This window comes from Tamandua tetradactyla, chromosome 8 (genome assembly GCF_023851605.1).
Source record: "Tamandua tetradactyla isolate mTamTet1 chromosome 8, mTamTet1.pri, whole genome shotgun sequence".
Lineage (NCBI taxonomy): Eukaryota > Metazoa > Chordata > Mammalia > Pilosa > Myrmecophagidae > Tamandua > Tamandua tetradactyla.
Window position 1 is genome coordinate 26,714,967 of NC_135334.1, and position 21,056 is coordinate 26,736,022.

At 41.9% G+C, this 21,056-nt stretch overlaps 2 long non-coding RNA genes across 2 annotated transcripts in view; one reads left to right on the forward strand and one right to left on the reverse strand.

Moving 5' to 3' along the window:
- Positions 1–16,037, forward strand: part of LOC143644211 (uncharacterized) — a 40,329-nt gene extending 24,292 nt beyond the window's left edge. The window contains exon 4 of the long non-coding RNA XR_013156553.1: positions 14,808–16,037. This is a non-coding gene — a long non-coding RNA (uncharacterized LOC143644211). The remainder of the gene's footprint in view (positions 1–14,807) is intronic.
- Positions 16,038–16,557: 520 nt separating this feature from the next.
- On the reverse strand, positions 16,558–20,128 carry LOC143644212 (uncharacterized). The gene is made up of 4 exons (XR_013156554.1): positions 19,988–20,128; positions 19,512–19,716; positions 19,031–19,146; positions 16,558–18,389 (listed from the first exon to the last, which is right to left on the reverse strand). It is a non-coding gene; the product is annotated as an uncharacterized LOC143644212 (long non-coding RNA).
- Positions 20,129–21,056: the final 928 nt, after the last annotated feature.

Sequence of the window (21,056 nt, forward strand, 5' to 3'; positions counted from 1 at the left end):
TACAGGCAGGAGACCTGGGCCCATTAAGGAAATTATTTAACACATAGGAGGACACTAAATTTAGAGGGGTGGGCATCTTCAATAGCTCCATTATTGTCCTCTTCTTGTGTGATCCTCCTGGGAAAGAGACAAAGAATGATTTAAATTTTGAAATATTAAAGAAAGAAGGGGAAAGATAAGGATGGGGAATGTGTTCTTGGATGAGGAATGTTGGTTAAAGAAGGTATCTCAAATGAGGTCTGGAAAGGGAAAGGGAAAAGGAGAAATTTTTAAAACTTGGGTGAAGCTTTCTCTAAAGTCTAGGCCAGCCACAGTCCCATAACCCCCTCCCCTCACTCTATACACCCACTCCATTCCCTCACAACATCTCCGCAGCTATTCACCCATGCTATTTTTAATAACATGATGAAACCAGACACAGATGTTTGGAGATGCTAAGCTAACTGATGAAACCCAGAGTCTGTCCTGGAGAAGCTAAGAGAGGACCCACAGATACTTAGAGAGAAAGCCACTGGGAACAGGAGCTTGGAGAGCCATTTGAAACCAGAAGCCAGGAGAGAAGGACAGCAAACATCGCCGTGTGCCTTCCCATGTAACAGAGGAAACCTGAACACCATCATCCTTTCTTGAGTGAAGGTATCTTCTTTTTGGTGCCTTAATTTGGACATTCTCATGGCCTTAGAATTGTAACTTTTTAACTTAATAAATCCCCTATATACAATTAAAAAAAAAGTTAAAAGGAATGATGTTGGTGGGGGTTTGGCATACCATGGTAATTAGCAATATCTAGCTGAAGCTTGAATACAAAGTAGCCTCTCAACTCTATTTGAACTCTCTTAGCCATTGATGCCTAATTTTGTTGCACTTCTTTTCCCCCTTTTGGTCAAGAAGGCATTGTCGAACCCCAGTGCCAGGACCAGATTCATCCCTGAGACTCTTGTCCCACATTGTCAGGGAGATTTTCACCTCTAAATATCTTGTTCCACATAGGGGGAAAAGTACTGAAATTCCTTGCAGAGTTAGGCTTAGAGAGAGAGAGGCCACATCTAAACAAAAGAGGTTTCCTGGAAGCAACTCTTGGGCCTCATTATAGATTGTCTTTGCTTCTTTGCTACAGAAATAAATTTCATAAGGGCAGGTCTCAAAATCAAGGGCTTATTCTATTTTCTTGGGAGTCCCCAGCATTTGAGACGATACCAGGGGTTTCCCATCTGGGAAAGTTTAATAGTCCCTTTTTTTTTTTCCTTTGGTCCCTCAGGGGACTCTACAAATACTTTTTTTTTTTCTTCCAACACTTTTTAATTATCAGCCCACTGTAGTCTGGGATGTATCCAGGTATTACATTAAGCTGAACAGAATTACAAGGCCTCATCCCAGCTCTAGGCTCCATGTGTTTGGGTTGTTTAAATGAGCTATACATACAGGTTGATTTAGATCATATGTTACATAAAATTTAGGTTCTAGATAGAATAAATCTCTCTACCTTTGGCCTCATATAATAGGTAAAGATCTAGAGTACACTCACTATCATCTCTTAGCCTGTATTCTGATTTACCTTAGTCTCAGCCAAATTGACTTTGCTTTTATCTCTAATTAAAAGCTAATCTCTTTTTTGGTTACTTTAACTGTTATTATATATAGTAAAGCTGACTTTCAGAGGTGCAGAACTCCAGCTCAGAGGCGTACATGTTACAGAGGTACTCAAAGTTTCAGGGAAATACCAGCTTATACATATATAGCTCAGTGTCTCAAGTCTAGAAAAATACTTACAAACTTCAAACTGTGTGGCTGCTCTATGAGCTTACAATCTAGGCTCCAATTATAAGTATTTTCTGAAAGAGACTATTGCATAATTGTTCTTTTGTTTCTGTCTTATTTTACACAACTCATTGTCCCCAAGGTTCATTCAGTTCATTGCACACCTCATGACGTCATTCCTTTTTGTAGCCACAACAATATTCTATCATATATACACATCACAGTTTGCCTTTCAGCTTCTCAGTCATTGTACCCTTCGGCCCCCTCTATCCGTTGATCAGCATGGACAGTATCCAAAATAAATAAACCATGTCTTACAGTGTCCTCACTTGGTAGTACCATCAACAGCACTCCAAATTTTAGGCAATTTTCATTGGTCCCACGAGACAAAGAACTGATAAATACAGCCTCTCTAATTGTCAAATCAAAACTTTCTCATATCTCTTGTCCTTCTCACTAATTATTTACCCCTGGTTGTGAAACTGTTGATGTCTTCCTGTTAACAATAAGCCATAGTATGCTATTTTAGTTCCCCCCCCATGCCCCTCTATTACTGACTCTTTGTGCAAGATCAAACCTTTGAAATAGTTCATGAAAGAACTTACTTATAATTGTAGAGTTAATCAGTAGGATACATGGCACTATACATCCCCTTTCAATCATATTCACCTTGAATGTGGTGGTGTTACTTGTAACCCCACTAATTTACTACCATCACATCTGTCCATTCCCTTACATTTAAGTTCAACCTTATTGGGTAACCTTTCTCCCATCTCTAACTTCCGTGTACCTCTAGGTCACCTATATTCTACGGTGTAAACCTCTGAGATTATTATTACCAAAGTCATAATGGCGAAATCATACAGTATCTGTCTTTTTGTATCTGACTTATTTCACTCAACATTACATCCTCAAGGTTCATCATGTTGTCATATGTTTCAGGACTGCATTTCGTCTAACTGCTGCATAATATTCTATCATATGTATACACTACATTTTATTTATCCATTCATCTGTTGATGGGCACTTGGACTGCTTCTACCTTTTCACAATTATGAATAGCACCACTGTGAACAATGGTGTGCAAATGTCTGTTCATGTCACTGCTTTCAACTGTTCTGGTTATATGCTGAGTATTGGTATTACCTGGTTAGAGGGCAACTCAGTATTTAGTTTTCTGAGGAATCGTGAAGCTGTTTTCCACAGCAACAGCACCATTATACATTACCACCACAGTGAGTAAGTGCTCCAGTTTCTCCATATCCTCTCCAACATTATAGTTTTCTCTTTGTTTGAGAGCAACCATTCTAATAGGTGTGAAGTGATGTCTCATTGTAGTCTTGATTTGCATTTCCCTTATAGCTAATGAAGATGAGCATCTCTTCATGTACTTTCTAGCCACTTGCATTTGCTCTTCAGAAAATGTCTATTCATATCCTTTGCCCATTTTATAATCGGGTTCTTTGTTCTCTTGTTATGACTTGTATAATTTCTTTATGTATTTGTATCAGATATCAAACCTTTACCTGATATGTAATTTCCAGATATCAGGTATTTCTCTCTTTGAGTTGGCTGCCTCTTCACTTTTTGACAAAGTCCTTTGAGGCATAGAAACTTTTTATTTTTATTTTTTTCTTTTCTTGCTTGTGCTTTAAGTGTAAAGCTTAAGAAGCTACTTCCTAATACTAGGTCTTGAAGTTGTTTCCTTACACTTTCTTCTAGGAGTTCTAATGTACTGGCTCTTACATTTAGGTCTTTAATCCATCTTGAATTAATTTTTTTGTATAGGGTTTAAGGTAGTAGTCTTCTTTCACTTTTTTTTTTTTTTTTTGGCTGTTGATATCTACTTCTCCAATGCCCATTTATTGAAAATACTATTCTGTCCTAGATCAGTGCATTTGAGTGCCTTATCAAAGATCAATTGTCCCTGGATTTGGTGGTCTACCTCCTCACTCTCAATTCAATTCCATTGGTTAATACTTGTATCTTTGTCCCAGTACCATGATATTTTGACCATTGTGGCTTCATAATAGCTTTAAAGTCAGGAAGTGTTAGTCCATCCACTTCACTCTTTCTTTTTTAGGATATCTTTAGCTATTCAGTATCTCTTTCCCTTCCAAATAAATTTGATAACTAGCTTTTCCAAGCTAGTTTTTAGGCAAACTAGCTTGGAAATCAACTTAATGACATATCAAAAGAATTATACATCACAGCCAAGAGGGGTTCATACCATGAATGCAAGGGTGGTTCAACAATAAAGATATTCTAAATTTCTTTTTGGATATCTTTAGCTATTCAGAGTCTCTTTTCCCTGAATCTGTGGATCAATTTTGGGTAGGATTGACATCTATCTTCCTGTCCATGAGCATGGAATGCCTTTCCATCTATTTAGGTCAATTTTTATTTCTTTTAGCAGTTTTTTTGTAGTTTTCTGTGTACAAGTCTTTGGCATCCCTGGTTAAGCTTATTCCTAAATACTTGACTCTTTAGGTTGCTCTTTTGAATGGACTTTTTCCTTAACTATCTCCTTAGTTAGGTTGTTATTTGTGTATAAAAACATTACTGATTTTTGTACATTAATCTTATATCCCACCACATTGCTGAATTTGTTTATTAACTCAAGTAGTTTTGTTATAGATTTCTCAGAATTTTCCAAGTATAGGATCATGTCTTCTGCAAATAATGAAAGTTTTACTTCTTCCTTTTCAATTTGTAGGCCTTTTATTTCTTTCTCCTGCCTAACACTTTAGCTAGGACTTCTAGCACAATGTTGAATAAAAGTAGTGACATGAGCATCCTTGTCTTGTTCTCTTGCTGCTTTTAAAATTTCTTCCCCTCTTAACATTTGACAATCTGATTAGTATGTGTCTTGGAGCAGGCCTCTTTGGATTTATTCTATTTGGAGTTCAGTTGGCTTCTTTGAGTTGCACATTTATGTCTTTTGTTAGGGTTGAACAGATTTTCCCCATCATCTCTTTAACTAACCTTCCTAGTCCTTTACTCTTCTCTTCTCCTTCTGGGATACCAATGATTCTTAAATTTGTGCACTTTGCATTGTACACCTACCCTGAAATCCATTTCCACCTTAACCATCTTTCTTGCCATTTGTTCTTTTGTGTGTGCGAGTTCAATTGTCCCATCTTCTAGCTTGCTTATTCTTCCTTCTATTTCATGAATCTGGTATCATATGTCTCTAGTATATTTCTAATTTGGTCTATAATATCTTTCATCTCTGTGAGTTCTACTATTTTTCTATTCATTCTTTCAAATTTTTGTTTATGCTCATCCAATGTCTTCTTGTTATCCGTTATGTCATTATGAACAGCCTTGATTAGTTCTTCCAAATTCCATGGCCCCTCCAGCCTATTTGATTTGTTCATTTGGCTGGGCCATGTCTACCTGAATCTTCATGTACTTTGTGATTTTCTGCTGCATTCAGGGCACTTGTTTAAGATTATTTTGCAAGTTGATTTCCAATGGTTGTCTGAAGTTTTGTATTTGGTTGGATTTGCATTGAAGATCTCCTTTTGCATTTGATATGTCAGTAATTCCCTGCCAAACCAAGGCCATGGAGAGGATGAAATTCTACTCATGAATCTATTAAAAGCTAGGTAGGGGTGCATGGGTAGTTCAGTGGCAGAACACCCGCCCACCACATGGGAGACCTGGACTTGACTCCTGGCCCCTGCGCCAAACAAACAAACAAGCAAACAAAATGCCTCAGCAATGGTAGGCCCCAAAGGCAGAAGGAGACAGCCCCAAATATTTTGGGAATGAGCTCAGATTAGTACTGCAGTGGCTGAGTAAGATGGCATGCATGGGGGCAGGGTGGGGAGCTGCTTCCAGAGCATAGTACGGACAGTCCCAGCACATGGGATGTGGCAGCTGGTCACAGTGCCTGGTGCCCAACACGGCAGCTATTTGCAGCACCCAGCAGGACAGCTGATCTCAGTGGCCTGTGGAGTGACTTTTTGCAGCATGTGACTAGATATGCCTCTGGGCTCCCCATGGGTGCTGCCAGCTGTAGAGTTGCATGGGGCATTCTCCCCAGCTAGCTGCTGGGGCAGTTTGGAGTGGTGGAATGGTCTGCTCCCTTGGACCCACATTTCCTTGAGCGCTACCACCCACCCCCAGGGCTGTCATGGCCAAACAGACTTACCCCATTCTCCCCATCCCAGTCTCCCCTCTTCTCTCTTCCAGAACCTCCGTATGAAATGTAGAGACCCTCTCCAATCACTCACACCCCAGAACTGCAGCCCTGGTCATTTTTTCTGTTCCTTTCCTCCTTTTGGTTTTGATTTGTGATCCCTGATGACTAATGATGCTGAGTATCTTCTCATGTGCTTATTTGTTTATCTTCTTTGGAGAACTATCTATTCAAGTCCTTTGCCCACTGATGAATTATGTTGTTTGTCTTTTTTTTGTGTTGAGTCCACCCTTGTTATTTCCCAGTACCTCACAAGCAGCTTCTCCCAACTCTTCACATTTCTTTCACTCAATATAAATCCTGAAGGTTCTTTCAAAGTAAATTCAAGCCCTCTACTGCCTTTGAGAATTCCTTAAATTCCCTTCTCCAAATTCACGTTGCCTTTAGAATTAGTTTTTCCCAGCCAAGCAGTTGATCTTGTTGTGCTCTATATTTTGTTCCTGGTCATTCTGTGTCAATTTTACCTCCCAAACTGAACTTTACACATATGATAAACTGAATCATGATTTCCCTTGGATTAAGGCCCATGGTTCTATCCTCTTTATGCCCTTCCTTGCACATCATGGGGTGGTGAACCTATTAAGAGTTCAAAACATGGGTTGATCAATTAATTGTTATCATATCGCACCTGAATTGATAGAGGCTTCCAAGTTCCAGTGAGTACCCAGTATTTCATGGGTGACGACTTAGCAAGGGCCCATTTGATTACACAGTGCAGGAACCCACTCCAAGAATCCCAAGTCAAAAGGGAATTATTAATTGAAGATGTAGAGAAGACAAATTGCAGGGTATCTAACTGGACTTCATAGACCAAAAAGTCCTTTGGCATATAACTTATTTCCTTTTTCTCTTTATTTATTTCTGCCTCCCTGGAGGGTCAGGGTCTCTATTCTCAACAAATTGACTTCTTCTTTTACTCATCCACTGCATGTGGCTCCACTATGGCCATTCTAACATTGAGAACCTACACTCAAACTTACAGGATCTTCTAGCTCTCTACCTCGCAGCTGCCAGATTAGAAGTGCATGGTCCAAATCCAAATTCCTTAGGGAAACTATCTGCTTGGGTCAGGCTGATTCAGTCGTTTACTCTGCCTAGTCAGTAGTGCTGCAGGGAGATCTGGTTGCTACGAAGACTTCCCATTGCATGAAGTTAGAAGTGACAGGCAGATTGTCTCGAGTTATTGCAAATGTTGGGTCTTCTAGCATCAAATCACAGGTATGAAGGATGTAGAATCAAAACAAGGTGTCTTCCCCCCAGGTCTGTCTGTGGCCGAGCAGCTGGGTCAGCTGGGCCCCTGTTGCAGGCTCCGCCAAGTAGTGCTCTCAGGAAATGATGGGAAGAGGCATGAAAAAAACAAAACAATGCGTCTTGTGAATGATTCTGAGGCACTGCTGCTACAGGGGACACATTTCCTGAAGTTGTATGACAAGGGGTAGTCAGAAAAATTAACATTTGAGACTCTGAACCTCAGTTGTGGAGTGTAAAATGGGGATAATAGTATCTGTTCTATTGTTCAATCCAGGGTATTAAGAAATTTAAATCATTGCTTCCCTTAGATTGAATTCCTACCTTGGGAAATGTATCCCATTCTCATTCATGGATCAGAGAACTTTGAAAATAGTGGTTATATAGCTTACATGGTCCTTGATACTGTTGCGCCTATTGCCCTCTCATCCCAACATTAATTTTCTCTCATCCTTTCCAGAAAGTCCCAAGAATTATAATCAGAATCAGATTTCACCACAGATAAGAATCTGCTCCCCCATAATGGCCCCCTGCTCACTCTTACATGAATATTTGTTATGATTATCAGTATGTGAATGCACACATGAAGGAAGGAACAAAGGATGAGGGAGGGATGCACAGAGAGAGGAGAGAAGGAAGGAGAGAAGAACCCATGCTATTTCATGCTGTCCCCATGTGGCCTGGGAGCTTGGTCCATAGGCAGCTGGTCCTCTCGTGTGCTCTGCTGGCAAAGCATTTGGTTCATTATCTCAGGTCACTGTTTCATCAAAAATTATTCTACAGCACTCCATGCACAAAAGATCAAGGTAGTGGGGCATTCTTCCCCAAAATGCTATACTCTAGATCAAAGTATAAAGGCCAGAGTTGATTACTTTTGTTAGAAAAAAGATTCCATACATTACAGTTTTCAGTAGCATGTCTAACTAGCTCTTAAGACATGCCCCTTCCTAAAACAACTAAAGTACTGGTTTTAAATATATATGTATGCATGTTTGTATATATACATATCATAATAATATTCTTAAAGCATTGAAAAGCTTTAAGATAATAAGGATTTCTCAGGTCAAAAATGTTGAACCCAGAAAGGTAAGCAGAGCATGAATTTGTTTTTACCTTCAAGTTTCTGCAAACCTTGGAAAACTTGAATATTATTTTTATGGTCTCATAAAATTATGGTGAATGAAAGAGTAAGACAAGGACCCCCGTAAGGTGTAGAGTCTAATAGGAAATAATACCTACCATAAAATTCGATTACATTAATAATTATGCCCTTAGTGTAAAAGCAAGCCAGAAGTGAGATTTCCCCCACATCCCCACTCTTAGAGGACTGCAAGGAAAGCTGCCCTTGGTGCTAAGCAAAGCAAAAGTCTAGATCTTCGTGTTATCCAGGGAGGGTGGAAGTATTGGTTATATTTAGACTTTGATAGGCTAACTATGCATATTGTAATTCTAAGCAGATGATGTTGCCCTACCCATATTCCCTCAGCACTCGTCACTGCTGTACATGCCAACATTTTCCTACTGTAAGCACCTAAACTCTCTGCCTGAGGGCTTTCTGTGGTTGCAGGGATGCACTCAGCCTCCATGTAGGGCAAGACAGAAATGCATGGAATCAGTGCCCCCATGAGTAGCTCTCAAGACCTCAACCAATGACAGATTTGGAGTTAGTGAATTAATTCACCAGCTTCCTTGCTCCTGGGATAGAATGACACCGAAACATGCCAGTCACCCATAGCAGTAACTGGTTCATTAATGTACTTTCTTTCTCTTTCTCATTTTTCTATTCCCTCACCAGTGACTCATGAGATCTCAAGTAAAATACTTACACTGCAACTTTAGACAGCACAGAAACAACACACATAAAATCAGTGTGCATTAATTTCCAAATTGGTAGAGCAAGGGACATGGAATGACAGAAGAATGGAGAGAAAAATAATAGAACTGTCTGGACAAATATCAAGCATAAAATAAGAAGGTAGATGCAAACTCAAATGTATCAGTAGCCAGAGTAACCACTAGTTACACGTAAATGAAAAATACACTCCATTTAAAAGGCTGAGGATATCAGACTATATAAACACAATAAAAATTTTAAAACTGCAAAACCAACTATATGCTGTTTGTAAGAAGTATCTCTAAAACATAAAACATGAAGGTAGAATGGAAAAGGATGTATCAGACAAATTACAATTCAAAGCTAAGAAGTGTAACTATATTAAACAGACTTTGAGGCAAAAATACATATATATTTGCTGAGGAAAAAGAAGGCCACTTCAAAATAATGAAAAGTTCAAGTCACTGGAAAGATCCTAAAGTTCCTAAATAAATATATAACACATACAAGACCTGAATAGCCCTATAACAGCTGAAGAATTTAAGTGGAAAAATTTTCACACAAAAAACTTCAGGGCCAGATGGCATCATCAGTGAGTTTTACCATCTATTCAAGGAATCAGTAATTCTAACCTTATACAAACTCTTTCAGAGAATGAAAAAGAGAAAACACCTGTACACTAATTTTCTATGTTTGGCAACACCCTAAAACCAATGTTATGAATGAGAAAGAAAAATTACTAAAGCTGAAATAACTCATAACTCAAACACTGAAGTCCTAAACAAATTATTGGCTAGTCAGTAAAATGGCAAATACTTACATGGTGCTTACTGTACTCCAGGCATTGATTTAAGCATTTTGAAAGCATCATTAATCCTTATTATCGTTCTCTGATTTAGGTGTATTATTATCTCCATTTCAGCATGTGGGGAAACTGAGGCACCAAGGAGTTAAGTCACTTGCCCAGGTCACACTGCTCTTTAGAATTCAGCCAGGTTTCATATCTTGGCAGTCTACTTCAAGAGCCTAGTCTCGTAACTGCTGCACTGAGAACAAGGTGATTTTATCCCCCAATACAAGGTAATTTAACACTCAAAAATCAATTAATGTAAATCATCACATTTACATATCAAAGGAGAAATATCTTATGATCAGTTCAATTTAGATGCAGAAAAAATAAGCTAAAATTCACCATCCATTTGAAATAAAAACAACTCTTAGTAAACTGTGACTAGAATGGGACTTCCTTAATCTGGTAAAAGATTATCTATAAGAACTTCAAAACACATCATACTTAATGATGAAACATTTAAAGCTTTTCCTTTGATGTTGCAGAGATAAGAATGCTCAGGATTACCAATTTTATTCAACATTCAATTTATTCAGCATTATTCTACTGGAAGGCCTGGACAGGCACACTAAGCAAGAAAAATAAAGGACATAAGAATTGGAAAGGAAAAACCACAACTATTATTGTTAGCAGGTAACATAATGATGATGTATATAAAAAATGAAAAAATAACCTCGAGATAAATGATTAGAATAAATACAAGAGCATTAGCAAAATTTCTGGATACAAAATCAATATAAAAAATTAAATTCATTTCTAACCCAGCCACAGTTATAAAATAAAATTTTAAGTAGACTTCATTTACAATGGCATTAAAAAATATGAAGTGCCTAGGAATAAATCCAACAAAATATGTGTAAGACATTAATGGAGAAAATTATAAAATTTTATTGCAAGACATTAAAGAAGACCTAAATAAATGGAGAAATCTATCTCTTCATGGATTGGAAGACTCAACATTGTAAAAATGTCATTTCTTTCCAAATTGATTTATAGACTCAGTAAAATCCCAATTAAAATCCTAGTAGGTTTTTTTGTAGGACTTGACTACAGCTCCGAGATTTATATGACAATAGTGGGAGGACTTGTTCTACCAGATATAAAAACTTATTACAAAGCCATAGTAATTAAAGACAATGTGGTATTAGTACAAGGATTGGTAAGTAGACCAATAGAACAGAGTGGCAAGAGCCTACACACAGAGCGTACTTTATGGATATTTGATATATGATATCGCAGATTGGTGGAGAAAAAGATTGACTTTCCAAGAAATAGTTCTGGGATAAGTGAGTATCCATATGCGGGAGAAATGGAATTATAACCCTACCTCACACTATAAACAAAAATCAATTTGGATGAGTTAGAAAATTTATATGTGAAGGGCAAATTTCTCATGAGTTAAAAGATAATATAGGGTGGATAGGGTGGGCCATGCTGGCTCAGCAGGTAGAGTTCTCGCCTGCCATGCCGGAGACTCGGGTTTGATTCCCGGTGCCTGCCCATGTGAAAAAAAAAAATAATAATAATATAGAAGACTTTCTGCATGATGTTGGTGATAAGGAAGGATTTCTTAAACAAGACACAAAAATACTAATCCTAAATGAAAAGATTTATAAATATGAGTACAAAGCAATTAAGAACTTCGGTTTGACCAAAGACATATTAAGAGTGAAAAGACAAGCCACAGAATGGGGAAAGAGATTAGCAAGACATAAAACTGACAAAAGTCTGGAATCCAGAATTTGTACAGAGCTTATATGAGTCAAAATGAAAACATCAAACAACCCAAAAAATTTGAACAGACCCATTACAGGAAAGGAAATCCAAAGGACCCATACTTCTATGACGTTTAATCTTATTGGTGAAATGCTAACTACACCATGAGATACTATTATTCAGCCATAAAATTGGCAAAAATAACATCTGACCAGCACCAAGGACGATATTTTCATATACTACTGGTAGGCATATAAATTGGTGCACCACTCTGGAAAACAGTCTGGCATTAACTAGGAGAGTTGAGTTTGAGCATACTCGATGGCCAGCAATTGCCCTCTGTGTACATACATAGACAAAATCTGGCATATGTACATGAATGTTCTTAGCAGCATTGTTTGAAATACCCTCAGCTAGAAACAACTCATACATCCAGCAAGCATGGAATAAATAAAATTGTGGTATATGGCAATGAAAATGAACAAATTACAGCTACAGATATCAACATGAATGAATCTCTAAGCTAGGTTGAAAGAAGCAAATCACAAGGAGAATCCATATACTGATACTGTTTGTATAAAGTTCAAAACCAGGCAAAAGTAAACTATAATATTTAGTGATACATAAATGGATAGGAAGACTCTGAAGAAAACTAATGAAATGATTATTTGAGAAGTCAGGATATTGGTTTGCTCTAGATGGAAGCGTGGGGCTGTGCTTGGACAGGAGAGGGGCGTCTTCTAAAATCCTGCAGTGTTTGATTTCTCAGCCTGGGGGTGGGATACCAGGCGTGCATTTTACAGTGATCTTTATTCTGTACGTAAATGTTTTATGACCTCTTTTGTATGTGTGATATATCTTATGGTTTAAAAAATTGTTCTGTATGTCTAAATACCACTTTTGAAGCATAGATTCAGAGATCCAAAGTACTTGATAATGGGCGGTGCGATGGTGGCACAGTGGCAGAATTCTCGCCTGCCATGCTGGAGACCCAGGTTTGATTCCCGGTGCCTGCCCATGCAAAAAAATTTAATACTATATATAATATAATATGTAATAATATATATTAAAAAAGATAAGTTCCCTCTCTAAAGCAGGACTTGCAAGTTTCTTTGTACTGAGTTTTACCCTGTGGGGTTAAACCACTCAAGGACACTAACGAATACCTCAACAAACGTGGGGCCTGAGTGAAGGGGGAATGTTACAGAAGCAACTGCTCGAGTTTTCTCTCCAGGCTCCCCTTTCTGATCTCAGAAGAGAGATTCTGTGCTTCGGGTGGTATCAAGGCCAACTTTACATCAGAGGGCCCAGGATGCTTCAGAGATGACACAGACTCCAGTAGGCAGCAAGCTCTCTTTTCACACCCCATGGCTTCTGCTTATCTCATACCACAACAAAGAGGAGCCTGCTCCGTTCACCTCTTCCTCCTGAAGGATGAGAGAAGAGTCGGGGTGAGGGCCTTCTCTTATGTTGGGGAGAAGCACATCTACTGAGCCTCTTGGTTCTCTGCTCAGACAATACCTGATGCCAGGTGTCAGCCCCTAGGTCAGAACTCCAAGGCAGAGGCAAGTGAAGCAACCCTTGGAGCGAGGGGAACCAGCAATTTGGGAGCCTTTCATGTGCTTGGTAATTAAAGAGAAATAAACATAATTATACTCAAAATGATGAATCATCAAATTGGATGTGCTCCCCCTGGGCCCACTTTAGATATTAATGAATATGGTTGGCCAGCCCAGGGATGAGAAATCTGAGCCTTAATTGCAGGGAGCTAGGGGACCCTTTCTTGGTGTCTGCAACCTCTTGGCCTCCCTACATTCTTGCTAAGAGTCATGGCCACCTATGGGGGTAGAAAGGAGGTTGTTCCAGTTTTTAGTTACTGTCTGCTCTGTCAGCTTCCTTATCAGTCCCCAATCTGCAGAAGAGCTCATTTGTTAAGCCACAGGGAAGTAGCAGTTTCATCCAGAGTAAAAGGCCTACCCAGAAACTAATTTCTCAGCCTCCATTTCTCCCTCCAGCCTCCAATTTCCCCTAATCCTGCCGGTCCCTACTAGCTTAGAAAAAGCTAGCTCTCCACGGCCCTTATGGGACTGTGCATAACTGTTCAGAAGAATCCTGTCAACTGGCTGGAGGGGTGGGCAGGAGCCGGACCACCATGTGCTTGGGGTGTCTGTTAAGGAGGTTGCAACATTGAAGGTGTTAAACTGGACCTTTCTCAAACACACTCGAACTTTAATAATCCATACAAGTCCTTCCCCTCCCCACCCCGCCCAATGCTGTTACTTGACTTTGAGCCCTTGCTCTCATGTCTATCCCCTTGTCTGGAAAGCCTTCCCTAACGTCACCTGGCTAAGTTCCTCTTCTCCTTCAGACTTAGGTTGGGCATTCCTTCCAGGAACCTTCTTTGACCTCCCTCATCGTGCCCCTAGACTAGGTAAAATATACCACTTCTGTGAGCCCCAGTGCCCTGCACATTTATTTCTCCCTGAACATAAAACTACACTATATTGCAATGGCCATCTCACCTACCAGACTGCAAATTTTTTTGAAAAACCTGAATTCAGCTTAACTCTGTTCTACCACTTGCATGGGGCCTAATGCTTGCATTGGCCTTACCAGCTGTTGAATGGATCTGATGGGCTAATCATGTCCCATGCACTGCCCTCCTGCCCCAGCTGCATGGGCTTTAGGGAGGTTTTCACTGCTGCAGAGCAGGGCCAGAAGAAATCCACTCCAGGGGCCAGCCGGTGTGCCTCTCCCTTGGTTTTCTGTCCAAACCACATCCCTTACCAGGCCCTCCAGCTGATAGAGCTGGGAAGGCATTGCTGGCCCTGGGCTCCCCTTGTGTGTATGAGTGAGTGTGTGTGTGTGTGTCAGCAGTACAGGGTAAAGTCAGCGTGCTTCATACTGGTAACAGCCCTCTTCTTTCTGATCCCCCTTTTGAGAAGTCAGGCCCAGGGAAAAGGTGTCGGCAGGCCCAGGCAGGCCCACAGGCCCTGCATAGGTGAGGAAGGAGGGAAGAGGAGGCTCCTCCCACCCAGGCTGGCCTTGCAGCCTGTCAAGCTCAAGGCTCGGCTGCCCCCTTGTGTCCAGAGAGTGAAGCACACGGAAAACTGTTGATTGCTGAGGATGCTCAAGTGCAGTACCTCTTCCAAAACAGGGGCTGGGGCTGATCCTTGTGCCCCCTTTTCCCACAGAGCACACCACCCATGCAGATGCACGCTGGGCAAGAGGACTTGCCTTGTCCTGCAGAGCTGGGGAGAAGAGCCTGAGAAGTTAAAAGGCAAATTCACCAGGGAGGAAGCCTCAGACCGGATATGGAATGAGCAGAAGAGCAGCACCTTTCTGCTTAGAGATTCTACTTGCAGTCATTTTCTGCTCAAATCCTGGAGAGCTCTGTTACAGAGGCAGAGGCTGCTGGGCTCAGCCCCCTCACACCACAGCCCAGCCATGCAGGGTGGCTGTCTGGGCTGTCCCTTCCAGGCACTTGGGAGCAGCCCCTCTGCTGTCCCCTCTGCCCCTGTCACATTCCACCATCACCGTATCCCCCTCTTGATTTCCTTCTTGGGGCCTCTCACACTCTGCAATGATCCATCTCTTCATTTGTTTACTATTTCATAGTTTGTCTCCCTCTCCCCTCCCCTCCCCTCCCCCCTTCTAGAATGCGGGCAGGGCACTTTCTCATCCACTGTATTCTCAGAATACAGGCCTGGACCGAGTACGTAGGAGACACTTAGTACATGGTCCCGAACAGGGTTCCCCAAACATTCCATGCCGCCTCTTCTACCCTCAACACCCCACTCCCGCCTCCCTGCCTGCCTGCAGACCTGCCACTTACAGTTTAAACATCACCTCTTGGTGAAGGTTCCCTTATTGCCACCCCCTCAGCCCCTGACAAATTAAGCATTTCTTTCCTTATTCTCACCTCCCATAAAACTGCTGTCATTACTGACTATGAGCCTACCAAGGGCAAGGATTGCATCATATTTATTCTCATATTCAAATGCCTAGCAGATGGCAGATGCTAAATAATTATTTATTGATTTGCTCTGACCACCCTGGAGAATCTCCAGAGCCCAGTGTCCCAAGCCAGTTTCCTAACCTTGTCCCCCTCTGCTCTCATATGCAGCCATCCTCTAGCCAAATGGAACATCCCATCATTCCCTGAATTCACCCAGGATCTTCCTAAGGCCATGTTTTTAGCATTACCATTTCCTCCAGCTGGAATGCCTTCCCAGCCATCACCCTCCTTTAAGACTCACTTTGCTTGCCAGTTCCTCCATGAAGCCTTCCCTGGTTCCCTAACAGGGTCCAATCCCTCCTCCTTCTGTGCTTCTCTACCATCCTCTCTCTCCCAGGCAATTTCTACCTTATATTAGAGTCTGAGGCCTTACAACGGGTGCTTAATAAAAGAGTGTTGCTTGTTATCTGAGTGAATTATAAATTCTTCATGATCACTAGCTCTGTTTTATGCATGTCTTCATCTCCCTATTTCCCATAAGGTGCCTGCTCATGGTCAGCCCACAAAGTCTATGTGATGACATCAGTATAAGGTAAAGGGGCTGGAAGTTTCCCCACATGACTGCCCATGTAACTAAGGCTGGGACCTCAGAAGAACCTACCCCAGGATTGCACGCTAACGCTGGGTGTCCTGGGCTGGTCCACTCACTCATACATGCAGTGATTGGAGCACTAGGCAACCCAGATCTGCCCAGAGCAACCACCTTGGAAACCCTCCCCATGAGTCACCCTCCTTGCTCTTTGCTTTATGCTTTCCCATCTCATCTTAGCTTTCTAGCCACACATCTCAGGATACACTTGGAGCTCTCCTTGGATGTGGTGTTAGCACTCGGCTTATGGGCCCATCTAATTGCAAGCACCTTTTAATCTTGTCCCAACCCCTGGAATTTAACTTAAGCAGTCACCCATGTGATGGGGCACCACTGCTGGATCTGACCCATCCTCCATAACCTACATCACTAAACACACAGGTGCACATGCACATTCACACACTAATGTACCCAAATAAACATGCATGCATATACATATTCACAGAGACACACATATACAGCATGAGGTTTAGGCAGAGAGAGGTCTTTGAAGTAGCCGACATATTTCTTCTTGTAGCAATGAGTTAAGGATAAAAAAGACAACAGCCATCTGTGCTAATGGGGGGAAAGTGGCAGAGTAGGCACATGGGGTAGAATGTGACCAAGTGCTTAGATGTTGCAACTGTTATAGCATGAAGACTAGCCCTGGGCAAAGGTTTTGACACCCAGTACAGAGCCTAGCTTTACGCAGGCACTCAACAAATATTTGTTGAAATAATAAATTATTTACTTGCCAGCCTCCCACTCTTTTCCACGGATCACGTCTTTGGCATTCCTCTACCTCCTGGAAGCACTGAACCGTTCCACCTCAACAGGTGCTCAGTGCTCAATTTTGCCCTCTAAGCTCAGTGCCCTAATCTTTGTACCCAGCTGTCTTCAATTTTTCCTGAAGCGCTCTGAACATAGTGTGCTATTTCTCCTCCAGGTCTCTGCACATGCTATTGGGAATTCCTGCTCCCTACCTCCATTCTTTCATTTGACTTACTCTTGGTCTCCCAGTCTCACTGATCTGATACTACTTCCTTGAAAACGTTTTTCAAGTTGTACCCTCCCTGCTCAAGGTGGGTTGGAAGGGTTGAATTGGGTAAAGAAGGAAACCAGCTTCTCTAGCTCTCTTTAGAACTGTTTATTTCACACATATACAAGGTCAGGTAAAACTTGTACATACAACATTGCATGCATAATACCAAATGCATTCATATTATTTCTCTGGAGGTCTTACAATAACATTTGAGGAGGGGTATTATTATTTCCATTTCAGAAGTAAGAAAGTGAGACTCTAAGCTGCTAGTGACCTGCTTAAGGTTGCAGAGCAAGTAAGCCATTAAGTCAAGTATCAAGATGCAGATCTCCTGAGGTTGGAGCCTAAGTTCTTTCCACTTCAGTGGCTGGGTCTGCTGCATTAGCAGAGGAGAAGATGAAAGTAGTAAATGAACTAAAGTAGAAAAGCAGTCTCAGAAGTTATGAGGTATCAAGTTGCCTAAAATACAAGATTGTAGCAACTTTACCTAAATCATGCAGCCCTGTGGAGCTCTTGGAACTTGGAGAAGCACAGCTTTATTTCTCTGGCCCATTTTTCCCCCCCCAATCTCTGTGTCTGAGATAAAAATCTACTATTTACCTGGCAATCATCTATATAACATTTGGTGGTAGGGGTTCTAAATAACCTTGATTAACTGAAGAGGAAAGCAAATGAGGTGGTAGAATGGCCATTGGGAATCCTGTGCCTCCAGGTGCCCAGCTCCTCCCACATCTGTTGCATCAGTCCCCTCCTGGGGACACAGGGACGCACACTCCCCCATTCCAGCGTTGTCTGAGCAGTCATCGGAGCAGGTCTCTGCTGCTGGCTGAGCCTTCTGCGTCTTTTGCTCGTGGAGCTTGCCTCCTGCGGGGCCTCAGCAGAATTTTCTCCCCCAGGAAGAGTGCAGAGAACCCCTTGTCCCTGACAATGCCGAAGCTGTGGCCCCCAGGCTGGAGCAAGGTCCTGAGGTGGGCAGATAGTCTCGAGGTACAGGGAGGAAATGGGACAGTCTGCTAGGGTAAGGCTACAGGTCCCAGAGGCTGCTCTTTCAGAAAGCCCCTTTGAGCACCTGGCAGACGGCTCTCCTTACTGCTCCTCCTTCTCAGCCGCTTGTCCCTGGAGTGGAGTCTCCATCTGGGTCCTGCTCACTGTGTGAGACACCGGATCACGTCCAGCATTCCCTGCCTCTCGTTCACAGACTCCCAGGACCCCAGGTCCCCTATATTGCAGCTGAAGGTCTGAGTCCCAGAGAGGCACAGTCACATGACTGGCGATGGATAGAGGCAAGCTTAGGGCTCTCTAACTCTGTGGCCAGTGCCCTTTCTACTTACAGGCTCTCTCCTCACAAGGTATTCCTGGCGGTGGCCCGAAGCTTAAAATGACCCAGGAGAATTGCAAAGTCTGCCTGGAATCAGCTGAGCAAAACTACAAAACTACTGTTTAGGACCTCCAGTCTGCCAGTTACTTTACCCTTCCCATGTTCCGCCACTTCACTCAGCCTCCACCTGGCCACATACTCTCCTTCTTGACTACACCTGTTCTTAGGATATGAAACTCATTCATATTGAGGTATAAATAAGCCATAGCTTTCAAAGGCTTACTCTTTCTACTTCCTCTGTACTTTAAAAAAGTCATAGTCTGAAGCAAACAAATAAGGATATAATGTACAACTTCAACCATTTGCCCTAATGGGGAGGGGTGGTTATATTTTGGAATTATAGGGGTGCTATGGTGGACCTTTCTGGTGCTCTGAAATTACACGAAGGTAAGTAAGTTCTATTCTACCTACCTGTAAGCGTGGTCTCCCCCAACTCCGACCTCAGGGATATCCGCTTCTGTGTTTTGTTACTCCCAGCAAAGATCCACCGCATTAGATCCACAGAGAAACTGGAAGTTTGGTGCCACCTGGAGGTTGCAATAGGAACAACAGGGACGCTGACCGATCAGAATGGACACCTACCCATTATGCAACCCTCACCCTGCCTGTTCCACCTCTGCTTGGGCTCTTAACATTCTGTTTAGACTTTCATGGCAGTTTCTTTCTGGCTCTAAGTTTATCTCTAGCCATTTATTTCTGCTCCCTCGTTTGGTCTTTATAGGAATCATAGTTCTCCCTTCCTTTTTTCTTCTGGCTGCTCCACTCTTTTCTTTCTTTCTTAATCTATGTGCTTTCACATTTCTCCATGAACCTTAAGGAAATTCTTACTTCAGAGAACAAAGTGAAGCTCCTGGTAACTTGGAGACTCAAAACCAAACACCCAACCCCTTACCTGTTTGCTTGGAGCTCACACACACATTTCACACGGGAGACCAGTCAAATGCTCTTGGCATCTTCTCAGTCCCCTTTCCCGTCCCGGTGGTTCTTGCCTGTGCAATTTGCCCAGATGGTTTCTTGGGAAGACTCACAGACAGAAAGGAACTGATAGAGGTTGGCTCGAGAGCCAATGTCAACCAGGGATTTTCCTTTCAGGGGACCTATTTTAGAACAAGAACATTCTAAATCCTCAGTTCCGAAGCTTGGCTCTGAAGTCCGTACTTCTCTGAAGGTTCCTCCCTGCATCCCATTTGGAGAGGCTTGCATGTTTTGATTTTCAGGGAGTCAGATATTTGAAGATATAAATTCTAGGACTAGGGATCTTGTCCGCACACAGCCTTGTGTGGAAGAGGCACTAGTTAGCCTCATCCCCAGCGCTGAGCATGAATGATCTAGGTGGGGAGGGAAGGGAAGAGGGGCAGGAAAGCTTACCTAGGGCAATTCATAGGAAACCAGGTTTGTCATTTCAACTGCCAAATTACCACTGCAAATCGTTAAGAAAAATCTGGCTAATTTTTTAGGGCACTGGCTTCCCTTTTCCAAGTACTTTTAGCTGAAATGGCCTATGGCCCCAATGAAACCATTCGTAACATTCCAAAGATCAATTGGCAAAGGTTTACTGGGAACCAGCTATATTCCCAGAACCAATGTAGGGGCTTAATGGAAAATATAGGGGCTGCCCACAGGGCCCTTGGACCTTTCTTCCTTATCTTGTCTTCTCTCCAGGCAGGGAGAGACTGGACTGACACAAAATATCAGTGACACTGGACTTTGGCAAGTTGCTACCAAAATAAATAATAAGGCAATAGAGAAAACTAGATAAACCCAGGGATCCAATTATAAATTCTTCCTTTGTCCAGCCTCTATCCTATTGTTCAGTAAGAGACACTTCTCACCTGCACCTGAGCTGGAGGCTTTCACCATCAGATCTATGAGCTCTGATTGTGGTTCTTAAATATCTTCAGATGGCAGAGCACCCAGAAATCTCATTCCTTTTTTGCAGAACATTGTGAAATAGTCCTCTCCTTAACTCTAATATGCAAATTATGAATAATTTTACAAACAGGGAATCTGCCACTGCAGTAGTCATATACATGTGCAACATAAAGTCATAGCCACACACGGTTAGATCCAGACAAAAACTGGCTATCGAACTTTGCATGGTCATTTGCTCTGCTAATACTCTTCATTTGTTTATCTGTAGGGTGTGGTGGCAGATGAGCTGAGGCAGGCATAAAGGTCTAAGAAAATTTTATGGTGGAAAAATTTTTAATTGGGGAAATTCTTTATCTGTTGGGCTATGTTTTTCCCACATGAATCACGAAACATAACTATTATCTGATCCAGCCTGCCTAGCATCATTCTATCCACCATTCTGAGAACCACCCAACCCACAGTTTTTCCGTGGGTCCCAGGGGCAATCAGGCAGAAGAGTAAAAACTGCCCTGAATTTGCACCTAGGCTTTCTATACTTCCTGATGCCCCCACTGCCCCCTTTGCT